Consider the following 7,189-nt stretch of genomic DNA (forward strand, 5'->3'; position numbering starts at 1 on the left):
TCAGGAAAACAGAAACTAAACAGGGACACAGTAAAACTAATTGAAGCTTTGGACCAATTGGATTTGACTGATATTTATAGACCATTTCACCCTAAAGCAAAAGAATATACCTTTTTCTCAGCACCTCATGGTACCTTCTCCAAAATCGACCATATAATTGGTCACAAGACAGACCTCAACAAATACAAGAAGATGGAACTAATCCCATGCCTCCTATCAGATCACTATGGTGTAAGAGTGGTTTTCAGTAGCAACAAAAACAACAGAAAGCCCACATACACATGGAGGCTGAACAATACTCTACTCAATGACACCTTGGCCAAAGAAGAAAGAAAGAAAGAAATCAGAGACTTTTTAGAATTTAATGAAAATGAAGGCACAACATACCCAAATCTTTGGGACACAATGAAAGCAGTGCTAAGAGGAAAGCTCATAGCCCTGAGTGCCTCCAAAAAGAAAATGGAGAGAGCATATACTAGCAGCTTAATGACACACCTGAAAGCCCTGGAACAAAAAGAAGCTATTTCACCCAGGAGGAGTAGAAGACAGGAAATCATCAAACTCAGGGCTGAAATCAATCAAGTGGAAACAAAGAGAACCATACAAAGAATAAATGAGTCCAGGAGCTGGTTCTTTGAAAAAATCAACAAGATAGATAAACCCTTAGCCAGACTGACCAAAGGGCACAGAGAAAGTATCCAAATTAACAAAATTAGAAATGAAAAGGGAGATATTACAACAGAAACTGAGGAAATCCAAAAAATCATCAGATCCTACTACAAAAGCCTATACTCAACACAACTGGAGAATCTGGAGGAAATGGACAATTTCCTAGACAGATACCAAATACCAAAATTAAATCAGGACCAAATAGATCATCTAAACAGTCCCATAACCCCTAAAGAAATAGAAGGGGTCATAGAAAGTCTTCCAACCAAAAAAAGCACAGGACCAGATGGTTTCAGTGCAGAATTTTATCAGACCTTCAAAGAAGACCTAACATCAATACTCTTCAAACTATTCCACAAAATAGAAACAGAAGTTTAATCTTTATCTCGGGAATACTCCCTTAGCCTGACGTGGACTCCTAACTCTTTCTATTCTCTATGAAAATTGGAAGAAAACTCGTAAGTATTAAAAACTCTCTGTTGTAGCAGTGATGAGTACACCCAGTTCCATAAAATAGAAAAATCAGCTAACAATGCCTCGAGGAATGGAAGAATATTTTATTCAAGCAACATGAGGAGAATAATCTGTTCTTCAATGAAAACTGCATTGTCTTGGGCACACCTCTGGGTTCTCTGATTTAGATTCTTTTGGAGTCATTTTACAATTCTGCCAGTTTCACATAACTAATAACCAGTAATTATAGTCCACAGATAGGTAAATGAATCTGAAGGGACACCTTTCTCCTATTGTCATAATCTCCCATAGAAGGACAATTTTTCACATTTGCTTCAATGTTTCTAATAGTCAATGTGACTATTCTTTGGAATATAACATCTTGGTGATAAAAATCTTTAATAGGTGTCTTAGGGTTACTATTGCTATGAAGAAACACGATGACCAGAAGCAGGTTGGGAGGAAGGAGGGTTTATTTAGCTTACACTTCCACATGGTAGTCCATCATTGTGGGAAGTTGAGACAAGAACTCAAACAAGGCAGAAACCTGGAGGGCAGGAGCTGGTGCCGTGGGGGGGGGGGTGCTGATTTTTTTTTTTAAGCCTGTTTTAAATCCTCAGCTACAGAGATTTTGTTTTTTTCCCAATCACTAGTGAGTGTTGTTTCACCAAATGACTTTGATGGTCTAAGGACGTATAGGTCGTCGGGTTTGTATATTATTTTTCCAACGTAATCCTAGAATTAATCTTCTTGGATTTCATTTTACATCCTTGTATCAAATGCTTTTGCAAATGAGAATGCAGAGAGCTGGGAGCTGGCACCAGCTGGTCATTGTGGGGAAGAATGACTTAATTTTAGGGAAAGTTGGAGACAGGGAGGTACGGTGAGGTGGGGAGGGGTGATGGGTAATTCTCTTTTCAGCGAGCAGAGAGGATATGCAACATTCATGCACTTCCTTCAGGAAAGGTGGATTATGGCTGTGGAATTTTGCCTGACCCGTGCGATTCCGGATGCCGCCGCTGGATGGAGCGCGAAGACTGTAGAATGAGAGGATGCGCGCGCGGATTGGCGAGCTCCCAGCTTTTCATTCACTGCTTCTGAGCTAGGCTGCCTTCAGGGTGTGTTTACCTCTTTGGTCAGTTCCTCTGGGAAGCAAGAATGGACAATGTACAGATCCGAGGTCCTCCGCGCTCTGAAACCACGGGGGACACTGCGGAGGCCAAGGCTATTTGGGTGAGAGTTAGAGGGTTCCAAGGACATAGTTCATCTTGGAGTGGGTTTGAGGGACTCAGCGCTTTGCCTCCAGTGGAAAATGACTCTAGAGGGGCGCTTTGGGTCCTGACCTGGAGTGCAGCGCACGGTGGGGAGGAAGAGGGCTGGTGAGTGAACTCGATCTTCCAGTCTCAGACCCTGACCTTATAGATTCACTTAGGCTCCCGGTATCCAAGGTTTAGATCCAATAAAATCAAGCATATCTCAGGACGAAGAGACAGTCTACAGAGGTTAATAACATTGGTTGCTTTTCCCAAGGGCCCAGATTTGATTCTCACCACCACGTCTGTAGTGGCTATTCCTGGTTGTCAATTTGACTATATCTGGAATGAACTACAATCTAGAATTGGAAGGCTCACCTATGATCCTAATCTGGAGGCTCAGAGATATAAGTTTCTGACCTGGATCTTGGCATGGAGATCTTGAAGCATAGTGGCTATGAATTTCAGAAGATTAAGACAAGGAGATCTCCGAGTTCAAGATCATCTGGGATTAAAGGCACGGAGGCACACGCCTTTAATCTGGGCCACACCCTTTGCTGGAGACCCACACGCCTGTAATCTGGGCCACACCCTCTGTTGGAGACCTACAGCCTTTAATCTGGGCTACACCCTCTGCTGGAGATATATAAGGACATTGGAAGAAGGAAGATTTACTCACTCTTCCTTGCCTGCTTGCCTCGTGGGACTGAGCAACTGCTAGATCCTTGGACTTCCATCCACAGCTGCTGCTGACCATTGTTGGGGAGTTGGACTATAGACTGTAAGTCATCGACAAATTCCCTAACTATATATAGACTGTCCATACGTTCTGTGACTCTAGAAAACCCAAAGTAATACAACGTCCATAACCTCAAACCTTCTTCTGGCCTCCACTTAGGTAGTGCACATATGTTCAGTCAAAATATTCATACCCATAGAAAGCAAAGCAAAGCAAAACAAACATTAGAAACACCTAGCCATAATACACACCATTTGTGGACAATCTTTTAGAAGACTTGGTTGCCACTGGGAAGTTGATGTATTAGTTTTTTGTATACCCAGAGGTTTTTTTTTTTTAATTAGATATATTCTTTATTTACATTTCAAATGATTTCCCCTTTCCAGGATCCCTCCTCCCCGAAAGTTCCATAAGCCCTCTTCCCTCCCCCTGTTCCCCAATCCACTCCTCCCTGCTTCCCTGTCCTGGTATTCCCCTACACTGCTGCACTGAGCTGTTCTAGGACCAGGGCCTCTCCTTCCTTCTTCTTGACCATCATTTGATATGTGAATTGTTTCCTGGGTATTCCAAGTTTCTGGGCTAATATCCGCTTATCAGTGAGTGCAGACCATGTGTGTTCTTTTGTGACTGGGTCACCTCACTCAGGATGACATTCTCCAGTTCCACCCACTTGCCTAAGAATTTCAAGAATTCATTGTTTTTAATAGCTGAGTAGTATTCCATAGTGTAAATATACCATATTTTCTGTATCTATTCCTCCGTTGAGGGACATCTGGGTTCTTTACAGCTTCCGGTTATTATAAATAAGGCTGCTATGAACATAGTTGAGCATGTATCCTTATTACATGCTTACCCAGAGATTTAATGACTATACCCACACATGCCCATGGGGAAATGGAGACGAACTTTTTTTTTATTCGATATATTTTTTTATTTACATTTCAAATGATTTCCCCTTTTCTGGCCCCCCACTCCCCGAAAGTCCCATAAGCCCTCTTCCTTGCCCCTGTTCTCCCATCCACCCCTTCCCACTTCCCTGTTCTGGTTTTGCCCTATACTGCTATACTGAGTCTTTCCAGAACCAGGCCACTCCTCCGTTCTTCTTGTACATGATTTGATGTGTGGATTATGTTTTGGGTGTTCCAATTTTCTAGGCTAATATCCACTTATTAGTGAGTGCATACCATGATTAATCTTTGAGACTGGGTTACCTCACTTAGTATGATGTTCCTCAGCTCCATCTATTTGTCTAAGAATTTCATGAATTCATTGTTTCTAATGGCTGAATAGTACTCCATTGTGTAGATATACCACATTTTTTTTGCATCCGTTCTTCCGTTGAGGGACACCTGGGTTCTTTCTACCTTCTGGCTATTATAAATAGGGCTGCTATGAACATAGTGGAACACGTATCCTTATTACCTGCTGGGGAATCCTCTGGGTATATGCCCAGGAGTGGTATAGCAGGATCCTCTGGAAGTGACATGCCCAGTTTTCTGAGGAACCGCCAGACAGATTTCCAGAGTGGTTTTACCATTTTGCAACCCCACCAGCAGTGGAGGAGTATTCCTCTTTCTCCACATCCTCACCAACACCCGCTGTCTCCTGAGTTTTTAATCTTAGCCATTCTGATTGGTATAAGGTGATATCTCAGGGTTGTTTTGATTTGCATTTCCCTAATGACTAATGACGTTGAACATTTTTTTAAAGATGCTTCTCAGCCATCTGAAGTTCTTTGGGTGAAAATTCTTTGTTTAGCTCTGTACCCCATTTTTAAATAGGGATATTTGGTTTTCTGGGGTCTAACTTCTTGAGTTCTTTGTATATATTGGATATTAGCCCTCTATCTGATGTAGGGTTGGTGAAGATCTTTTCCCAAGCAACAAAAACAACAGAAAGCCCACATACACATGGAGGCTGAACAATACTCTATTCAATGACACCTTGGCCAAAGAAAAAAATACAGAAAGAAATCAGAGACTTTTTTAGAATTTAATGAAAATGAAGGCACAACATACCCAAATCTTTGGGACACAATGAAAGCAGTGCTAAGAGGAAAACTCATAGCCCTGAGTGCCTCCAAAAAGAAACGGGAGAGAGCATACACTAGCAGCTTAATGGCACACCTGCCAGCTCTGGAACAAAAAGAAGCTAATTCACCCAGGAGGAGTAGAAGACAGGAAATCATCAAACTCAGGGCTGAAATCAATCAAGTGGAAACAAAGAGAACCATACAAAGAATCAACAAAACCAGGAGCTGGTTCTTTGAGAAAATCAACAAGATAGATAAACCCTTAGCCAGACTGACCAAAGGGCACAGAGAAAGTATCCAAATTGACAAACTTTTTTTAAATAATAATTTATGACATTTACTAGTTTTTACAGTTACACTTATTCTTTTTTAATCTTTTATTAATTAATTAATTAATTAATTTTTTACACTCTATCTTTTATTCCCCCCACCCCCCATCCACCCTGACTATTCCACATCCTGTACTTCCTTCCCACCCTCCTGTCTCCATGTGGATGTCCCCAACCCCCAACCCCACTCCCAACCTCTAAACTCCCCGGGGCCTCCAGTCTCTTGAGGGTTAGATGCCTCATGTCTGAATGAACACAGACCCTGCAGTCCTCTACTATATGTGTGTTGGGGCCTCATATCATCTGGTGTATGCTGCCTGTTTGGTGGTCCAGTGTTTGAGAGATCTTGGGGGAGCCGTGTTTGAGAGATCTTGGGGGAGCCGATTGATTAAATGAGACTGCTGGTCCTCCTACAGGATTGCCCTTCTCCTCAACTTCTCTCAGCCTTCCCTAATTCAACCACAGGGACCAGCTGCTTCTGTCCATTGGTTGGGTGCAAATATCTGCATCTGACTCAGCTGCTTGTTGGCTCTTCTAGAGTGCTGTCATCCTCGGTCCCCTTTTGTGAGTGCTCCATAGCCTCAGTAATAGTGTCAGGACTTGGGACTTCCCCTTGAGCTGGATCCCACTTTGGGTCTATCTCTGGACCTTCTTTTCCTCAGGCTCCTCTCCATTTTCATCCCTGTAATTCTTTCAGAGAAGCACAATTATGGGTCAGAGTTGTGACTGTGGGATGGCCCCCTCTCCCTCACTTCATGGCCTGTCTTCTTGTTGGAGTGAGCTCTACAAGTTTCCTCAATGGAGATGAACTTTAAAGACATCACTTCAAGAACAGACTTTCTAGCTGTGCGTGGTGATACACACCTGTATTCTCAGCACTCAGGAGGCTGAAGCAGGAGGATCATGACTTTGTAATCAGCCTGGCATACATAGTGAGACTCTGTTCAAAACCAGGTTAACTCCCATTCCCCAAGAGAACAACAGCAGCAATAGTCCAACATATTTGACTCTGTGCAGCCGTGGCAAGAATGGTCAGTGGACAGCCTCTCAGGGTCCATTACTTAGGGGTTTGCCTTGGTTTCAGAGCCCTCTTCCTAAGACTACTCATTTCCCAGGATCCCCCACATCTGGTTACTAAACAAGGTGGGGCTATAATGTGCAATTAATAATGTGTAATAATGTGTGATCTGTAATGTATAATGTGTAATTAACATCTAGAACATTCTAATACCTCCCTGTGGGGTTGATGATAAGGGCTGAGTGTTTTCCCTTCAGTTGTGTGTTGAAATCTAATGGGCAGTGTGTAGGAGTGGGAGGTGGGCCTCTAAGGGGATCAGGTAACAAGGATTCCTCTTGTGAATGAGTTTAAGAATCTATATGTATCAGTGAACTCTCCTGTTCGCACATCTTTTGCAGTATGTGGTCACAGCCTTTCTTCCCTCTGGAGGACACATAAGGCAGAATCTTGGAAGCAAGGAGACCCAGTTCAGTAATTGGAACCGAGTGGAAAACAGGCTAGAGCATGGCAAACATGGGAGCTGCAGGTTTTGCCCTCTCTCCTTCTCTCTCCCTTGCTAAACAGATTATGTTCCTAAAGCTAGACTCCAAGGCTATCCCCCTATTTGGCCACTGACTCATTCCTGAGACTAAGCACCAATATCTACCAATCAAAATTCATTATTTGGTTATAGTAGCTAACCTGGCCAACCAGGAC

This window comes from Apodemus sylvaticus, chromosome 10 (genome assembly GCF_947179515.1).
Source record: "Apodemus sylvaticus chromosome 10, mApoSyl1.1, whole genome shotgun sequence".
Classification (NCBI taxonomy): domain Eukaryota; kingdom Metazoa; phylum Chordata; class Mammalia; order Rodentia; family Muridae; genus Apodemus; species Apodemus sylvaticus.